This window comes from Carcharhinus amblyrhynchos, chromosome 25 (genome assembly GCF_965287045.1).
Source record: "Carcharhinus amblyrhynchos chromosome 25, sCarAmb.v2.hapA, whole genome shotgun sequence".
Classification (NCBI taxonomy): domain Eukaryota; kingdom Metazoa; phylum Chordata; class Chondrichthyes; order Carcharhiniformes; family Carcharhinidae; genus Carcharhinus; species Carcharhinus amblyrhynchos.
The window spans coordinates 27,866,788-27,887,335 of NC_137348.1; the positions used below are offsets into that span (position 1 = coordinate 27,866,788).

Sequence of the window (20,548 nt, forward strand, 5' to 3'; positions counted from 1 at the left end):
AAAATCCTGCCTTTTTTTTCATGTGTTGCCGGTTACCATAGAGACCAGCCTAAAGGAAACAATCGCAGAACATTTAAAAACATCCACACTGATGAGAATAGTGAGTGAGAGATCAGGAAATCAGCCGGGGGTTGACAGCAATTAACTGGGGCTTCCTGTTTCAGTATAGTAAACTGATAACGCCCCATCAGTTTAAGATTGTTTTTACTTTTGCTATTGATTAAAAATCTCGGTTTTATCTGAGAGAGCTGGCTGGAAATTTCTGAATAAGATACAAATGTGTGTGTGGCGACTGCATCAACTGGAGTTGAGATAGATGATGAGAGAGGCGTTGTGATACAGCCAGCAGTGGGACTGGCACTTACAGTCCAACCCCAATTGCCCCAGCCTGTATCAACACCAGAATATCTCCAGCCCTGCAGTTGTTAGAGAGCACACTCGCTCTTGACTGAAAGACCTGGCCCTATTTTTAACATCTATTCCTCGCTCTGCACAGTCCCAACGGCGTTGCGACTGATCTTTGTTATTTTAACTGTAAGTCTCCATCTCCTTCTGGATTCCACCCGAGGCTCCTTATCCCGCAGTATGGAAACGTTTGGTGCAGTATGATTCATGCAGAGCGAATAATGCTGTTATCATGTTTTTGTCTCTTGCTTCCATTGCCCTTTGTATCTATGCCTCTCTCCCCCCTGGTAAATGTGCATGAAATGTTGCAGCTGTAACTGTGCAGACTTGGTCCCAGATAAGGGAGAGAGAGAGTTAGAGGGGAGGCGGGGTAGGTGGGGGAGATCTCTCGGCTTTTGCCAGTGTCTGTCTCCGCTCTCTGCCTGACTCGAGGGTACAGGACTGGCCTTTCCCCTCCAGAACACACTGCCGAGCCAGAGTGAAGCCGGGGTCTTCTCACTCCGAATTGTGGCCGGATCGCGTCCACTCCCGGGCTGTGCAAGAAGGGGAGTCTCTCTGGAGTCCGGACACGTCTATAAACTCCAATATTCCGGAATGAATCAGATCAGCCGCGCCAAATGAAGTGCTGACGATTCGCTTCATTGATTATTTAGCATCCACCTGGATACAGAGAGGAAATACTTGCAGCTTCCAGCTTTCCAGCATCTATTTAACAATAACCGCGGGTATCTTTATACCTGGGTGGCTTGCTTCAGGGTGACAGAGTCTGCCTTACTGGTTGTTCTGCTCCGAATTCTCCCACCTTGAGTTCCAGCCAGATTTGCTCATCTAGATTAGTTAAAATCTGAAACCAAAAGAGAAAACGCTGGAAAATCTCAGCAGGTCTGGCAGCGTTTGTAAGGAGAGAAAAGAACTGATGTTTCGAGTCCAGGTGACCCTTTGTCAAAAGCGTTTTCTCTTTTGGTTTCAGATCCCATCATCCACAGTAATTTGCCTTTATCCAAATAAAATCTGAATCTGCCCAATATTCATTATTTCATTTAGTTCCACTAAATTAACGAGTTACCACATCTCATCAAAACTAATGCATGTTCATCCATCCTTGGTGCAAAATGGATGGAGAGTGGTTTAAATTTGATTTGATTTAATATGGAAAGTATTGTTTCTTGCCCACTATACAGACAAAGCATAGAGAAGGAAAAGAGAGAGTGCAGAATGTAGTTCTACAATCATAGCTAGGGTGTAGAGAAAGATCAACTTAATGCAAGGTAGGTCCACTCAAAAGTCTGACGGCAGCAGGGAAGAAGCTGTTTTTGAGTCGGTTGGTACGAGAACTCAGACTTTTGTATCTTTTTCCTGATGGAAGAAGGTGGAAGAGAGAATGTGGAAGAGAAATTGATGGCAATGTGCAATTTCATGCAGAGAATGGTGAATATCTGGAATGCGCTGCCAGAGGTGGTGGTGGAAGCAGATTCTATAACAACGTGCAAGAGGCATCCGGCTAGGCACATGAATAAGCAGGAAATAGAGGGATATGGACCATGTAGAGGCAAGAAGATATTAGAGAGGCATCTGTGTCGGCCACAGACTTAGAGTCATGGGGCAGAATTTTACCAGCATGTCTGCCCGAGGCCAACGGAGAATGCCATTCTGTGATCCCTGCCTGTCACCGGAATTGGGGTGGGCATGCTGGTAAAATTCCAGCCATAGAGTCACAAAGGTTTACAGCATGGAAACTGGCCCTTCGGCCCAATTTGTCCATAGCGCCCAGCTTTTACCAGTAAGCTGGTCCTAATTGCCCGCATTTGGCCGATATCGCTCTCTACCCATCCTATTCTTGTAACCATCTAAATGCTTTTTAAAAGAGACAATTGTACCCGCCTTTACTACTGCCTGTGGCAGCTCGTTCCAGACATTCACCATCCTCTGAGTGAAAAAATTGACCCTTCTCACCTCAAACCTATGCCCTCTAGTTTTAGACTCCCCTGCCTTTGGAAAAAGATGTTGACTATCTACCTTATCTATGCCTCTCATCATTTTATAGACTTCTGTAAGATCACACCTGAGCCTCCTATACTCCAGGAGAAACATTTCCCAGTCTATCGAGCCTCTCCTTATAACTCAATCAATCAAGTCCCAGTGGCATCCTAGTAAATCTTTTCTGCACTCTTTCTAGTTTAATAATAATATCCTTGGTGGGTTGAAGGGTCTGTTCCTGTGCTGTACTATTCTTTGTTACTTGATTAACTTCTAGGAGCGGGAGACAGGAATCGTTCTTGGCATCTTCATCTTCACATTTAGAGAGAGAGAAAGACAAAAAATGTAATAATTGGACTGAGGCAGATTGAGTTGCCAATTAATTCCAAACCCCTCTCAATGTTGAGCAGAAGTGAAATATTGAATTATTGAATTGAAGAGTCATAAACCAAAACTTCCTCTGACTAAATTAGTTATTTCTGTACCTGTGGATATTTCCTCCAGCTAAATTATCCACTACCTGAATAAACAGAATGGACATACAACTTGCAAATGAATTTCTACACTGACCAGCGTGGGGTATTACATTTTTGTAAGAAACAGGAGAAGGATCCAAGTTATTCTGAAAAAAAGAATCTAAGTGGGGTAGAGGAGTTTGGACTGCAAATAAAATGATCACTAAAAGTCGCTGGCAAGAGCATAAGAAAGGCCAATGAGTAACATTTTCATTTAATTTATTATTGTCACATGTATTAGTGAAATGCATGAAAAGTATTGTCTCTTGCATGCTATACAGGCAAAGCATACCATACTGTACGTAGAGAAGGAAATGAGAGAGTGCTGAATGTCGTGTTACGGTCATAGCTAGGGTTTAGAGAAAGATCAACTTAATGCGAGGTAGGTACATTCAAAAGTCTGATGGCAGCAGGGAATAAGCTGTTTTTGAGTCGATTGGTACGTGATCTGACTTCAGTATCTTTTGCCCAACAGAAAAAGATGGAAGAGAATGTGTCTGGGATGCATGGGGTCCTTGATTATGCTGACTGCCTTTCTGAGACAGCGGAAGGTGTAGACAGTATCAATAGATGGGAGGCTGGTTTGAATGATGGACTGGGCTTCATTCACAACCCTTTATAGTTTCTGGCAGTCTTGGACAGAGCAGAAACAATACCAAGCTGTAATACAACCAGAGAGGATGCTTTCTTTGGTGTAGAAGTTTGTGGGAGACATGCCAAATTTTCTTAGTTTCCTGAGAAAGAAGCGGCATCGGTGGGCTTATTTCCAGACAGATAGAATTGAGAAGTAAAGAAATTAGACTCAAACTCGTATCAAAGCTTGGCTAGGCCACATCTGGAGCACAGTGCACATTTCTGGTCAGTATATAAAGACAGGATATAGAGAAAGTGGAGGATGCAAGTGATACGAGGACCGATCAGGAAAGGTGAACAGAGAAGACTAGGAGGTGACTAACAAAATTATGGCAGGTTTTGATTGAGTGGATATAGGGAGAATCTTTCCACTTGTAGGGAAACAACAATCAATATAAAATCAAATCATCAAATGGGGAATTCAGAATAAATTTTAATGCTGGCATGGATTAGTTGGGCCAACTGGTCTGTTTCTGTGCTGTTTGTTCTATGTAATTCTATGAAATATCCAATACTGAAATCTAAGTATGAGCTAGTTAATGAAAAACTCATTCATTTTGACACTTGAGGGGTCCAAGTTGTTTTCCAACATACCATGCAGCTCAGTCCAGTTCACATTATTGCCCCCAAGTGCTTCTGCCGCTGGAAAGATGCTGTACTATCGGTGATGCTCAGTAATGGAGAAACCAATACGAGATGTTGCAGAAGCAAACACAGAATCAGATGAAACAAGCCGTTTCTATGGGGTTTGTTGACAAGGAAAGTGGGCAGCTTTGAGTCTATCCACACAATGAGGGGTCATTGCAGTCATTATGATGCTTCAGTGTAATTGAAGTTTGTTTTTCCACAATCTCTTCCAGAGAGATTCTGACATAACAGTTGCCAGCAGGGTTGGAAATACACAGTTCAAGGCTCAGTGAGCCTCTAACACGATTCACTGAAAGCCAGTTCAAGCAGGTATTGTCGCTCATTGCATACAGCTGTTCCCTTGGAGACGGCATCATCCTTTCATCCTCACTTACTCTCCAAGGATCATTGCATCCTCGTCTAATTATTCAGCAAACAAGGTTTCCAACATCCGCCAGCAATTGAATCAACTGCTTATATCCCCCATACCAAACAGACACGTGCACATACACAGGCATGTCCATTCACAGGCACTCATACACAAGACTGATACAATTCAGACATGTACACACACATCCAGACACGCTCATACACAACATACATACATAACCCCTGCACATAAATTAACAGAAACCTCCATATACATACACACAAATCGGATACAACACAGTCAACACATGCACCCCCTAAATGCAGACAAGGTACAACAATCATATACATGTATAACACACACCCTACACACAGATAGAAACAACAGAGACATGTGCATGTATATAAAAAAAATCTATATATATATATATACACACACCCTACATACAGACAGTAACAACAGACACATACATATATATCACACACCCTACACACAGATAGAAACAATACAGACATGTACATATATATATATATATATATATCTACATATACACACACACACACACGTTACACACAGACATATACATATATTAGGACACACACACCCTATATGCGCAGAGGTACAACACAGGCATATACACATGCATATACATATATATATCTCTATACAGTCATCCTACACACTGACAGGTACAACATGTATATATGCATACTGACATATATGCACCCCTAAGCACAAGCAGCTATGATAGACATGTACATTTAGAGACATACTCATACAAACACACAAATACACACACATACACCTGACACACAGCCAGTTACAATCCAGGCATGTACACATATATATCAATACACATACATCCCCTACACACTAACAGATACAACATAGACATGGACACATGCATACAGACATGGACAAACTCAGACACACGTACAACAGAAATGTATAAATACAGACATCCATACAGGCACACATACACCCCTGCACATACACACAGATATGCATACATATACACACAGGCATGCATAGATACACAGTAAATAGTCTCACAACACGAGGTTAAAGTCCAACAGGTTCATTTGTGTTGTGAGACTACTTATTGTGCCTACCCCAGTCCAATGCCACCAGCACCACATCATGCATAGATACACACTTAGATATATAGACAGACACACAACCTGATACATATGGACACAAACATCCCCACTTGCATCTGCACTTAGCCACACACAGGCAGCAATATTTAACATCCTGTGCCTGTCAGGAAATGCTCAAGAGTGTTAATTCTTCCTCCCGCCCTCACTTCACTTTCTCACTGATATCTGATTAAAATCCATGTCTACATTTATCAATACTATATTTTAAACAATTCCCTGAGCATTGATTTATTATTGAGGGAGCTTGCAGTGAAGGAAGCTCGCCAACCAAAGCTTAAACCCAAAGTGCTTAATAATACACTTTATTGACACAAAAACACATAATAGATGAACTCAAGTGGACTTCTCAATGCAAACCTCAGTTTTATGGAGGTTATCCAGAGGGATGGATAAGATTTAAATTGGCCTTTTGCCTGAGATCAAGCATCAGATTAAGCCCAAGGTGGGGTGCTGCACCTTATCTTGTCAGCTTGGATCTTGTTTGTCTCTCTTGGGGGAATCTTGAATTGGTTTCAATTGGAATTTGAATTTGGGTTTTGGAGCAAGCAAGGAATGGATTTGAGGGTTTGCCAGGTCCACTCTGAGCATTGGCTTTATAAACTTTAAGAATGGAGTTTTTTTAAAAAAGCATTTGAACTGTTGGCTTTTTCTATCAACTCCTCACTGCCTTAGCAAAGTTGGACAAAATTGTAAACTAGGGGTTTTCCCTATTCTTGCTCATGAAGATAATGCTCTAAGGTTCTCAGTGTAACTGCGTGTGTCTATTTATTCTGTGAAACTCTGTGGCGTTCCCCGGGGAGGTTTTATGAGCTTTTAACTTTGCTTTCCTCTAATGTGAGTTAGCCCAGCCCTGCGAGTTGGAGCAGTCGCAACATCAGAGGCAGCCGCCGTTTGCAGCCAGCCTCTCAATGCCTCCCCTGACAAATGCCGCCAACCCTCAGCATCCCCGAATGGAGCCCGGGGTTCTGATCTTCCTCCTGTATGTGATGATCATCCACGAATTGGTGTGTGGCTGGATGGAGTATAAAAGGCAGGCAGCCAAGCCCAAAAAGCAAGCCCGTCCCGTCTGGTGTTCCAGGTGAGTAGTTACTGCAAAACATCTTTAACGTTTCACTCTACCTAATGCGGATAACGCGCGATGAGGTTTAAAATGATTAAAATATTCGGATTATTGATTGATATTTCAGGTTTTAATAGCTCTGGCGGTAGATTGTATCTGTACATTCGTTTACTTTTGGTCAAATACAAAACTTGTATTTATATACTCATGGCAGGATCTCTCAAAGCTAGCAACTTTTTTTACATTTATACAGCTCCTTTATAGTCAAGAGTGATCATAGAACCCCTACTGCAGAAGGAGGCCATTCAGCCCATCCAGCCTGCACTGACAACAGTCTCACCCAGGGATAGATATACACCCCTTAAACACAGGCAGGTACAATAGACATGTACGTACAGAGACATACTCATACAAACACATACACCTGACACACAGACAGGTACAACACAGACATGGACATATATACATACACCGACACACCTATCCCTGTAAGCCCACCCATTTACCTGCTAATCCCCCTGACACCAACGGGCAATTTATCCTGGGCAATTCACTTATCCTGTGCATCCTCGGAGTGTGGGAGGAACACAGTAAGAAGTCTCACAACACGAGGCTAAAGTCCAACAGGTTTATTAGGTAGCAAAAGCCACAGCTTTCGGAGCGCTCACTGCTCCTTTGTCAGGTGAACCAGAGCACCTGGAGGAAACCCACGCAGACACAGGGAGAACATGCAAACTCCACACAGACAGTGACCTGAGGCCAGAATTGAACCAGGTCCCTGGTGCTTTGAGGCAGCAGTGCTAACCACTGTGCCACAAAGATAGCTAAGCACTGTGCAAGAACATTGTAAAACAAAATATTATGAAGTCCCACGACATAAGACATTAAGGTAACTGACCAAGTAACTGGCCAAAGAGATTGATTTTAAGGAACGTCTTAAAGGAGGAAAGTGGGATGACAGAATTCCAGAGTTTAGGGTCTTGGAAACTGAAGGGACATTGCCAGTGAATGAGTGATTTATTTTACTGTATCTTCATATTCACACTATTTTATCCTTTGGCGAATACTGGGGAACTGAGGGAAGGATTCCTGAACTGACGGTCAGCCTGTTGAACTGCATTATGAACATTCCCTCTGTGACCAACAAGTCCTGGTGTTGGACTTGAACCCAGAATTTTTGGTCCAGAGGTTGGAATGCCACCAATGCACCATAATGTCTTCCATGGACAGAATGATGGTACAGTGGTTAGCATTGCTGCTTCACAGCTCCAACAACCCTGGTTCGATTCTTGGGTGACTGGCTGTGTGGAGTCAGCACATTCTCTGCGTGTCTGCGTGGGTTCCCTCTGGATACTCCAGTTTCCTCTCACAATCCAAAGATGTGCAGGTCAGTGGATTGGCCTTGCTAAATTGCCTCTTAGGGAGTAATTTTCCTGTTCCGCCCGCCACGGGAATCGTAGTGGGTGGGATAGCACCATGCAAAGGTCTGTTGACCTTGGGGCGAGCACGGCCAAAAAAATCCCACCCTTAATGTCTCAAAACGTGTAAGCTAGGAGGATTTGAGGGGTAAACACATAGGGTTATGGGGAAAGGGCAGGAGGGTAGGCCTAGGTAAAACACTTTGTTGGAGAGTCAATGCAGAATCAATGGGCCAAATGGCCTCCTTCAGAACTGTAGGGATTCTATGATTCTACATGGAGCAATTAAGGTGGAGGATTCCGAAGAGACCAGACCTAGAGAAGCACAGGGAGTCGTGTAGCTGGGATTACAGAGAGAGGCAGAGGAGAGGCCATGGATGGACTTGAAGAGAAAGATTATAGTTTTAAAGTTGGGGCTTCTGTGAACCAGGAGCAGGTGTATCTCTGTGAGCAGGGGGTTGATATTGGATGGGAATGGGTGTGAGTTAGCACATACGCGGCAGACTTTGTTATTAGAATGTGGGAGGCTGCTCAGGAGTGCGGTGACATAATAATAGAAAAGCAAAATACTGCAAATACTGGAATCTGAAACAAAAACAGGAAAATGCTGGAAAATCTCAGCAAGTCTGAAAGTATCTGTGAAGAGAGAATAGAGCCAACGTTTCAAGTCTTGGTGACCCTTCGTAGGAGCTCAGAGCAAAGAGAATCAGAAGAGCTTGATACTATGAGGGTGGGGGGCTGTAATTGGACAAAGGGGATGTAAATGATGATGAAGAAAGCTGAGCAGAGTGTCCATTAAGTGATCAGAATGTGAGGGGAAGATGTGTTCAGTGGTAGCATCATGCTGGAGTTGGTGGAAATGGTGGACGATGATCCTTTGAATGCGGAGGCTAGTGGAGTGAAAAGTGAGGACCAGGGGGACCCTATCCTGGTTCTGGGAGGGAGGGGAGGGGGTGAAAGCAGTAGCCTAGGGGATAGTTTGGATGCGCCTTGTCAACCACAGTGGGTGGCAAACCACAATTGAGGAAGAAGGAAGACATATTAGCGGCACTATTTTGGGAAGTGGCATCATCAGAACAGGTGCGATGGAGGCGAAGGAACTGAGATTTTGACTACAGCTCTTCACACCCCACATCTTGTAAGGACTTCATCCTATTCTCCCAGTTCACTTTTCACCCTCCAGTCTCCACATTCAAAGGATCATCCGTTGCGATTTCCGTCAACTCTAGCATGATGCCACTACTCAACACACTTTCCCCTCACTCCCCTGTCAGCATTCCACAGGGACCATTCTCTCCAGGAAACCCTAGTCCACTCCTCCATCACCCCCAACACCTCACCCCCTGCCCACCGCACCTTCCCATGCAATCGTAGAAGGTGCAGCAGCTGCCCCTTTATCTACTCTCTGCTCACCATCTCAACTCCTAAACACCCCTTTCAGGTGAAGTTTCACACGCACCTCCTTCAACTTGGTCCACTGCTCCCAATGTGGTCTGCTAAATATCAGAGAGATCAAACGCAGACCGGGTGGCTGCTTTACTGAACACCTTCAGTCTGTCCGCAAGCAGGAACCTAACCTTCCTGTCGCTTAACACTTCAACACAGCACCCTGCTCTCCTGTCCACATGTCCGTCCTTGGCCTTTTGCAATGTTCTAGTGAATCCCAACACCAATTGGAGGAACAGCATCTCATCTTCCGATTGGCCACTTTACAGCCTTCTGGACTGAACATTGAGTTCAATAACTTCAGAACATGAACTCTCCCCTCCCATCTTCACCCCATTTCCATTTATTTTCCATTTAATTTCATGTCATTCATTCATTTCATCATTCTCGCTTCCATTTTCTCCCCTCTCCCCCCACAAACCCCCTTCTTCAGGACAACTGCCACATTCCTCAGGCAGTCCCTTAACAGCCTGTACCTCTGTTTTGCCATTCACATATTCTGATCATTTAATGGACACTTTTAGCACCTTTTTCAGCTTTCTTCATCATTATTTACATTGCCTTTGTACAATTACAGTGCCCCCCACCCCCAAACCCCGATAGTATAAAGAACAAAGAACAACACAGCACAGGAAACAGGCCCTTCAACCCTACAAGCCCTCTTCTGACTTTCTTTGCTCTGAGGAAAGGTCATCCAGGCTTGAAACATCGCTCGATTCTCTCTCCACCGATGCTGTCAGACCTGCTGAGATTTTCCAGCATTTGCTGTTGTTGTTGACACAATAATGTTGAGAGGTGACATGGCCAAAGGTTTCAACAGCAGCAGAGCAGAGTGAAGTGCAGTTACTAAGGTGGAAGTAAGTGGTCTTGGTGATTATAGGGGTATGTGGTTGAAAATCCTCCTCTTTGTCAAATAAGAAACTGAAGTTGCAAACTTTCTAGTTCACCCTCAGACAAAGAGAAGGGTAGCATGGTGAAATGATCATTTAATCCAATATGCATTGGAATAAGTGAAATGAAGAACCGGAAATACAGTGAATGACTCAAGTGTGCAGTATTTTTTCATAGTATTTGCTATTTTGGTTTGGGAGGTAAATACCGAGAGTTGATTTTATCAGTATCACACTTAACAGTGTTTCAAAGTAATGATATCATTAGTCTCCCAGCAAATTTAAATAAATGATTGGCTGCTTTGCGAAGCCAATGTCCTCTTAGGTACCAAATCTTCAAATCATTTGCTTATAAAATCTGGTATCTTCCCCATGTACGCACAATTACACGTTTCACCTTACATGGTGACAGTTACAGTGGCTGGGTTATTTTGTAACTGATGGACTGGATAATTGCTGTGTTATTACTAAGACCTTTATAGGCATTTGCGAAAGAAATCTCTGTTGGAGTGCACACCATGAACTCAACAGCTGCTAGGGCTATTCATTCAAACTAACGCAGCTAAGTGTTTATGAGATAGTCTCTGTGGTTTGAGGTCTGTTAACCCGTTGTATACATCTCTGGGTTACTCTGCATCAGAAAGGAGCTAACTCAGCGGCAGCCCCGTGTTAGAGATGGCACCGAAAAGATAAAGGCACAAGATTAGTTCGAGCTAAATCGTGAGAGTAGAGCAGGGGCCAAAAGTTTGAATTAGTGAAAAGCAAATTAAGACTGATGTCAATCAGTATCTGTGATAAAACAAAAGTGATCAGCTACCTGGCACTTGGTTGGTATTAAAAGCAATATCTCTGGAACAATTTAAGAAACAGATGCAATAAAGGGGTTTCCGTTTTGGATGAATGAGCTTACAAGATGTGAACAAGGAGCATGAGAAGGCCATTTGGCCCCTTTAGCCTGCTGTGCTATTTAATTACATCTCAAATCTGTATCTTAAGAACATAATATAAGAACATAAGAAACAGGAGCAGGAGTAGGCCATCTAGCCCTTCGAGCCTGCCCCGCCATTCAATAAGATCATGGCTGATCTGTCGCTACTCAGTTCCACTTTCCCGCCCTCTCCCCATAACCCTTAATCCCCTCTCTTATCAAAAACCCATCAACCCGCGTCTTAAAAATATTTAGCTGGGCAGCCTCCACCGCTTCAACGGGCAGAGAATTCCAGAGATTCACCACCCTTTGAGTGAAGAAGTTCCTCCTCAACTCCGTTCTAAACCGCCCTCCTTTTATCTTGAGGCTGTGCCCCCTAGTCCTACTGTCTTTTTTGAGCGGGAAGAGTCTCTCCACCTCTATCCTATCAATCCCATTCATCATCTTGTACGTCTCAATGAGATCTCCCCTCATTCTTCTAAACTCTAACGAGTACAAGCCTAGTTTATTCAGCCTCTCCTCATAGCTCAACCCCCTCAACTCCGGTATCAGCCTAGTAAACCTCCTCTGCACTCCCTCCAAGGCCAAAATATCTTTGCGCAGGTGCGGCGCCCAAAACTGCACACAGTACTCCAGCTGCGGCCTCACCAATGCCCTATACAGCTGCAGCAAGACCTCCCTACTTTTATATTCAATCCCCCTCACTATGAAGGCCAGCATCCCATTCGCCTTCCTGACCACCTGCTGCACCTGCAAGCTGGGTTTTTGCGACTCATGCACAAGGACCCCGAGGTCCCTCTGCACCGCCGCCTGCTGCAGTTTTTCGCCCCGTAAGTAATAGTCCTTCCTACCATTCTTCCTACCAAAGTGGACCACCTCACACTTGCCAACATTAAATTCCATTTGCCATTTCCTGGCCCATTCGCCCAGCCTATCTAGATCCTTCTGCAGACTCTCCACACCCTCCGCACAATTTGCCGTTCCCCCAATCTTGCCTCTCCCAGTAACTTATCACCCCCTTCCTGACCAATAATCTTTCCACCTGAGATGGACACATGTCCTTCTTCATCCATATTGTAACAATTTTAGTAAAGCCATAGCTCTTTTAATGAACGTATGAAACAGGAGCAGAAATAGGCCATTCAGCCCCTTGATCCTGCTCCGCATTCAAAATGATTATGGCTGATCTGTTTGTGCTGAGTTCTACATCCCCCCTAAACTTTGATTGCCTTGCAATTCAAGAATCTACCTACTTCTGTTTTAACAAATCCAGTGATCCTGCTTCCGGTGCCGTCTGAGGCAGAGGACGGGATTTTCCTCACTCACTCACCTCGAAACCAGAATATCCTGCCCAAGGTCAACGGGCCTTTCCATGGTCCACCCCCCCCACGCCCGCTCTGATTTCCGTGGCGGGCGGGACAATAAAATTCCAGCCAGAGTTTCGAAGTCGCACAATCTTCTGAGAGAAAAAAATTCTCCTTATCCCTGTCTGATAATTTTAAATCAGTTCCCCCTAGTTCTGGACTCGCCCACAAGAGGAAACAGACTTTCAATGTCCGCCTTGTCAATACTGTTCAGGATCCTTATATACGTCAATCAAGTCATCCATCGTTCTTCTAAACTCTAGTGGGAACAAGCCCAGCCTTTCCAATCTATTTTCATAAGACAACCCTTTCATTCCAGGTAGCAGTCTACTAAACCTCATCTGAATTGCCTCCAACACATTTACATCCTTCCTTAAATAAGGAGATCAAAACCGTGCACAGTATTTGTGAAGCAGTCTCATCAGTGCCCTGTACCACTGAAACATAACATTTTTGCCTTTATATTCAATTACTCTTGGAATAAAGCATAGGCTTCCATTAGCTTTTCTGATTGCATGCTGCGCTTGCACACTAATGTTTTGTGCGTCGGATACCTAAATCCTCCTGTACCTCAACATTCTGTAGTTGTTCTCCATTTAAATAATACTCTGCTTTCTTACTCTTCCTGCCAAGGTGAACATCTTCAAATTTTTCCTCATTATAACCTATCCACTAGATTTTTTGCCACTCACTCAATCTATCTGCAAACTCCATGGGGAGAATTTTATGAAATTGATTCTAAGTGTCCAGCTAGTGTAAAAATGGGAGAGTTCCTGATCCAGTTTTGGGTGAGTTTTCACACCCAATCTTATGCATTTCGTCATGAAAAAAAATGGTGTAGGTTGTTTCTAGCAGCTGCAGGCTTAATTCACCAGCCAGCCTGTAGATGGAGCTACTGCGCATGTGCTGGCTTCTGATCCTGCCCATGCTCAATAGCAGAGCAAGTGTCTGACAGACAAGAGAGAGAGCTGTCAGGCCCCTGCTAATGCAGGCAGCCTCAACCAACCCCCACCACCCCGCAATCGTGGGGGCCTGCAGCCAATCAGAAGCCCCACAGTCCATGGGCATCTAGCCCCGTCACCCAGATCAATCAGGCCCCCCCCCTTCCTCAGCCGCAACTGCAAGGCAGTAGCGGCCCTCCACTTCTCCCTGATCCAATCCCGTTGCAGAGTGTGCAGTGGGCCCTCCTGCTAACATCAATCGGGCCACCCCTTCATGCCACACCCCATGGGCCTCCCAAGGGTCCAACCCATAGATGCCTGCTGGACATTTCTAAGGTGCTAGCCTGGCAATGCCAAGGTGCCAGGATGGCAGCGACAACGTGCCAGGGTGGGACTGCTCAAGGGGCATCTCTCCTTGCCCTCAGCCACCCCAGGGGTCCTCAATGTCCACCGGTTCCACCAGCAAGACCAACAGAACTGTTCCTTGTTTGTGAGGAGCAGGTATTTTCCTCACCAGAGAGAAACTCTCCCGGCAAGGTCATAACGGCAAGTGAGCCCAGACAATTGACCACCGAGCTCATGAAACACATGTAAATCCTCATTTAAATACATTTGAATAAATTACTCAGTCTCTTGATCATGAGAGGCTAACTTCACCAGAAATCTGGCTCTTGTAAAATCATAAGAACCAAGAAATTGGGCATGATCTTGATTTCTCAGCTCTCATGCAATTTTACCAGCTCACTCTGCAGGGCAAGCAGGTAAAGTTCCACCCCATGTGTCTTTTTCACAATATGCTTTCCTGCGTATCTTTGTATCAACTACAAGTTGAGCCTTCACTCCTCTCACCTTAGTCAAGGCCCCAGCACAGACCCTGTGAGCCTGAACTCATTCACTTTTTATTCATGGTCATAACAGGCTGGTGTTTCTGTAGATATACTTCCATTCCCAACTATCTCACACCTACCATTTAAAACATGCAGTGAGCAGGAATTGTGTCCCGGTTTTAACCTAGACCTTACACATTCCTGTATGCGTCAAGCCACAAAATATATGGGATGCCCATCACATCCTTCTGATCTCTTACATAGACACAAATCGTAATGCAATCAGACCATATGGTGTCAGGTTAGGTCACAGTTCAATTGATTAGAACAAATAAATCACAAAATGAGAACACAAAAACAGCAGAAGAGTGTTAAATTTACAAACATCTGTTTGACTGAAGAATAGCAACATGTTTTAGGCCTGCACTGACTGTGTTTAAAGTTGATTTATTTGCGTCACAAGTTGGCTAACACTGCAATGAAGTTACTGTGAAAATCCCCTAGTCGCCACACTCTGGCACATGTTTGGGTACACTGAGGGAGAATTTAGCCTGGCCAATGCAACTAAACAGCACGTCTTTCTGACAGTGGGAAGAAACTGGAGTACCTGGAGAGAACACATGCAGACATTGGGAGAATGTGCGAACTCCACATAGACAGTGACCCAAGCCGGGAATCGAACCCGGGTTCTTGGCACTGTTAGGCAGCAGTGCTAACCACTGTGCCACTGAGTTGCCCCAGTTTAAACAAACGTAGTTGAATGTAGTGAACTAGAAATCCAGGAGAGCTGACAACCCTGCAACCAGCATGTCATGCCTCAGATCACAGGAGATCATTTCAGAACAGGGAAATGCTTTGAGGAAATGATAAATTCTTGCACAATTCTTGCTTGGGAGTTAATGGTATCAGCACAAGATTCTTAATTCAGAAACTCAGCTAATGTTCTAGGAACCCGGGTTCGAATCCTGCCACAACAGATGGTAGAATTTCAATTCAATTTTAAAAAAAAACCTGGAGTTAAGAATCTATCGATGACCGTGAAACCATTATCGATTGTTGGAAAAACGCATTTGGTTCACTAATGTCCTTTAGGGAAGGAAAACGGCTGTCCTTACCTGGTCTGGCCTACAAACAAGAATTGTGCGAGAATTTATCATTTCCCCAAAGCATTTCCCTGTTCTGAAATGATCTCCTGTGACCTGAGGCATTAAATGCTAATTGCAGAGATATCTATGGTTGTCAGCGCCACAGCAGTGTGGCTGACTCTCAGCTGCTTTCTAAGGGTAACTAAGGATGGACAATAAATGCTGGGTAGCCAGTGACGCCCATGTCTCATGAACGAATGAATTAATTATCACTATTACTTAAGCAAATTGGTTGGAAACAACAGCTCACCCCCACTCTCCCACTGTCTGGAGCATGATATCAGGACCAAAGCAATATCTTATTGCAATAATACCTGTATCTACAGTGACTTGATAGTGTTCCAGACGCTCACCGAGTGTTGCTTGAATCACCATTTCCCATTCTTAACATCCTTGCTGTTTGCGATGTGCTGATTATATTCTACTTAGCAGAGTGGCCCTGTTCATTGTTGCTGCCTTGGGGGAAAGTAAGTTAATGAGCCTATTGCAACCTGACTGACAAAGCTGTACCTTGTGGGTTATTGGGACCTGTTAGGAAACGGCCTTTATGTGCCATTTTAAAGGGTATTACCAAAGCATGTTCTTCATTTCCTCTGAGTCTCCCTTGAGACTATTAGAGATCCAAATAATATTTTCATTTAAGAAAGTGTAATGTTTATTTATTAGTGTCACAAGTAGGCTTACATTAACACTGTGATGAAGTTACTGTGAAAATTCCCTAGTTGCCACACTCTGCAGATACACCAAGGGAGAATTTAGCATGGTCAATGCACCTAACCAACACGTTTTTTGGGATTGTGGGAGGAAGCTGGAAAATCCAGAAGGAACCCACATAGACATGGGGAGAACACGCAAACTCCTCACAGACAGTGACTCAAGGCTAGAATTGAACCCAGATCTTTGGCACTGTGAAGCAGCAGTGCTAGCCATTGTGCCACCGTGTGAACTCACGCACACCCCTGAGAAACTGAACTTTGCATGACATTGTCTTCTCCTGCTGTGATTAAAAAGCCTGTTTGAAAAAAGTCGATTGTTTCAACCCTAACAACTCTTTGAGCTCAGTGTTATTCATCTATCTTATTTATTTGAACACCTTTGAATGCCTTTCTTTCTAGTACAATACCTTCCATCCTGAAACTCATTCTACTGCAGTGTAATCAGCATCACTGCGGGGAAAAGGCAGGGTTTCCAAGAAAAGAGCTTAAATCAGTTTTGCTTACATTACTGTTTCGTCTTTGTGGACATATGAAGAAAAGTTGAATCGACTGGACTTGTACTCACTGGAATTTAGAAGAACGAGAGGGGGTCTCGTGGAAATATATATAATCCTGATGGGACTGGATAAGCTAGATGTGGGAGGAATGTTCCCGGAGAAGTTAGGGGTCACAGTCTAAGAATAAGGGGTAAGCCAGTCAGGGGAAGAACTTCTTCACTCAGAGAACTTGTGGAATTCTCTACAGCAGAAAGCTGTTGGGGCCAGTTCATTAGATATGTTCAAGAGGGGGCTGGACATAGTCCTTGTGGCTGAAAGGATCAAGGCGTACGGAGAGAAAGTGGGAGTGGGATACTGAAAATGCATGATCAGCTATGATCATATTGAATGGTGGTGCAGGCTCGAAGGGCTGAATGGCCTACTCCAGCATCTATTTTGTATGTTTCTATGAAATAAAAAACATGTAAAAGCATATCAACATTCTTACAATATGTACGATTCCAACACCAAGATGAAGACATGAACAAGCCACGTGCTTTTAATCTTTACCATTTGACTCAGCCTGGGCTGATTTGGATAGAAATAGGGGTGGCATGGTGGTTAGCACTGCTGCTTCACAGCTCCAGGGACCTGGGTTCGATCCCTAGCTTATGTTACTGTCTGTGTGGAGTTTGCACATCCTCCCTGTGTCTGCAGGAGTTTCCTCCGGTTTCCTTCCACAGTCCGAAAATGTACAGGTTAGGTAGATTGGCCATGCTAAATTGCCCCTTAGTGTCAGGGGGACTAGCTAGGGTAAATGCCAGGAGTTATGTGGATAGTGCTTGGGTGGGGGCAGACTCGATGGGCCAAATGTCCTCCTTCTGCACTGTAAGGATTCTATACTTTTCATATTTCTATCAGCAAATATATATCCTATTCTCAGAACACCATTCTTCCCTAATTCTATCATAATTAGAATCTGCTGTTGTAATCAATCCATTTGGGACACATTACTATATTTCTACATTACACCGTAATGGTCATGAAAGGTCATTTTGTATTATGATTAAAATACTAATTTCCCACATTGTCTAATTAAGAACAAGCTCCTCAGAATTTTTAGCATAGAAAGCGATCATTTTCCTTTGCTGTCAATCTGAATGAAATTTAGACTTGAGACATTGAGCAGAAGTTTTGACCAGGCAAAACGAAGAAGCAGTGTCATTCTGTTTCTATAAGCAGTGGCTTGCATTCACCAACTGAAAAAGTACCACACTTCAACATGTAATTTCTTACATGAAGCACTTTTGGGTCTGGCTTTGCCACCTTAAACATGTTCGTCTCTCTAATTCCAGTCAGGTGAAATCCGGAAGCCTCGTACGTTCCAGGTCTCCAATCCGTTATGTCAAACGTGAGAAATTCAGGGACTGGAAAAAGTCTGGACGCATTGTGAGAAAAGCATAAGCGCACAATTATAAATCAGAACTGGTTAGCAGCCTGGAATTCCTTCGCATTTCCTGACATGTGTATGACTTCTGTAATCCCGAGGAGCTGCTGACCATCTGCCCAATCAAACACCCTTCCAATATCTGGTGGCTTCTCCAAAGGAAGCATGTGATTTGAAAATAATTCAAATGTTGATGTGTATGTTATTTTGCACGGGAAACAAAATACTTTGCATTATTTATTGTTATTCTGAATGTTGTGATGAGTTGATGCATTATTACATATGACATTGAAATCAGTAGCATGAACTGTTGCTATTATCCACTGACAAAGAGCAATGTTTTGCCTCAATGTCTGTCTGGTTGGCTTGTGTTCTGCTGACATAACATTTCCAAAATTGCAGACAGGCAAGGTGATCCATTAATAGACACCAAGTAAGAATGGGAAAAGGTAAGAAAAGTATAGGACCAACCCTTGCCTCCCCCCCCACAATCCCAAGACTCTCCCTACCCACCAACCCCCCACCCCTACCCCGCACACCCATAAGGATAGGTGAGAATGGGAAAGCTGAAACAGTGCACATTGGGCTGCTGACTTCAACCATTAGGGGTGGCACAATAGTTAGCACTGCTACCTCACAGCGCCAGAGAACCAGGTTCAATTCCAGCCTTGGGTGACAGTGGAGTCTGCACATTCTCCCCATGCCTGTGTGGGTTTCCTCCGGGTGCTCCGGTTTCCCCTATCAGTCCAAAGATGTGCAAGTTAAGTGGATTTGCCATGCTAAGTTGTCCCTTAGTGTCCCAAGATGTATAGGTTAGGGAGATCAGTGGGGTAAATATGGGGATAGGGCCAGAATGTATTGTTCTGTTGGCAAGTCAGTACAGACTCGATGGTCCAAATGGTCTCCTTCTGCACTGTATATATGATTACACATCAGTAATCTGCTCAAGAACTGAAGTCTAAAAATAATACTTCTACAGTCAGGTCAAATCAGCAATCAAATGGAGCAAAACTAAATACACCAGGGCCTACATGTATAATTGGAATTCAGTTTCAGTCACAAATAAGATTGAGTCCCATCTACAAATCTACACAATTCATTATGGTTCATGTTGAAAATTTACTTCTGGTTCGTGGAAGACATATAAACTGGACTTCAAGAGTCACTGAAGCTAACTTTCACATCACAAATCCGCTATTGCAAATAAAAACGCACTTTTAGTTCCAAGTATTAAAATACAATTTCTTTTAAAAATATGCATTTTGTTTCTTTCATAAAACATGCAAATATATTTCCTTCAAACTTCGAATAGTGAATATTAGAACATAGAGAAATCTAGGGAGTCAGTGAAATTCAGTCTATCCCCAGATGAAAGTTTAACCATCGATCAAAATATTTTTGATTTTTATTGCAGTAAATGCTTCTGTGATTTACATGAAAGACTTGACATAACAGTATAATATTCCAATCACCTCAGTGTTTATTATTGATGAAAAGTCCGTGTTACAAAATAATTTTGTAAGGTCTGTGAAAAATGTCACAAAAAAAGCATCGGAACTTGCCCTTTCTGATATTGTACATAAGATTCTGGATATTTATTGTGTGTTTATTAAAGCTTTATGTTTAATGATCTACTGTTCAGTGTTTGTTTTAATCTGTATATATTTAGAAGGCGGTGTGATTGGCTAATTTGCGATTTAATGATTAAACATATGGGCTGAATTGTTAATCTCTGGAGGAGACGGGACTGGAGGAGGGTGAGGCCATGACATCAGTGGGAGGATGCACTAGTCCGGAGTGATGGTTCAGCCTCGTCCCCATCTCTTTCCCCTGTAGGTGATGCCAATGCTGCCCTTCTCACCTGTGCTGCCACCTCCACCACATCTGTTCCTGTGGGTGACCTGTCATGTTAACTTTGCCAACAGCTGTTTCTGCACAGCTGAGGCTGGCCCTCAGAACTTTGTTGTGAAGGAAACCAGGGCGGATTCTCTGGTCTTGCCGGCAGTGTGCCCCCACTGCTAGTTTCCTGGCAGCGTGGGGTGGTTGAATAGAAAATCCCATTGACAGTGGAATCAGAGAATCCCACCACCAGCGAACAGCGCGTTGCCTCCCACCGCTGAGAAACACACGGCCGAGAGGCTGGAGAATCCCTTCTCAGTTGAGAAGTGGGGGAATTAGTCTAAACTTATATATATCTATCAAT

At 43.8% G+C, this 20,548-nt stretch overlaps 1 long non-coding RNA gene across 1 annotated transcript; it reads left to right on the plus strand.

Annotated features, from left to right (window-relative positions):
• The first annotated feature begins 487 nt into the window (after positions 1-487).
• On the plus strand, positions 488-19,930 carry LOC145358306 (uncharacterized). The gene is made up of 3 exons (XR_013889462.1): positions 488-583; positions 6,531-6,765; positions 18,254-19,930. It is a non-coding gene; the product is annotated as an uncharacterized LOC145358306 (long non-coding RNA).
• Positions 19,931-20,548: the final 618 nt, after the last annotated feature.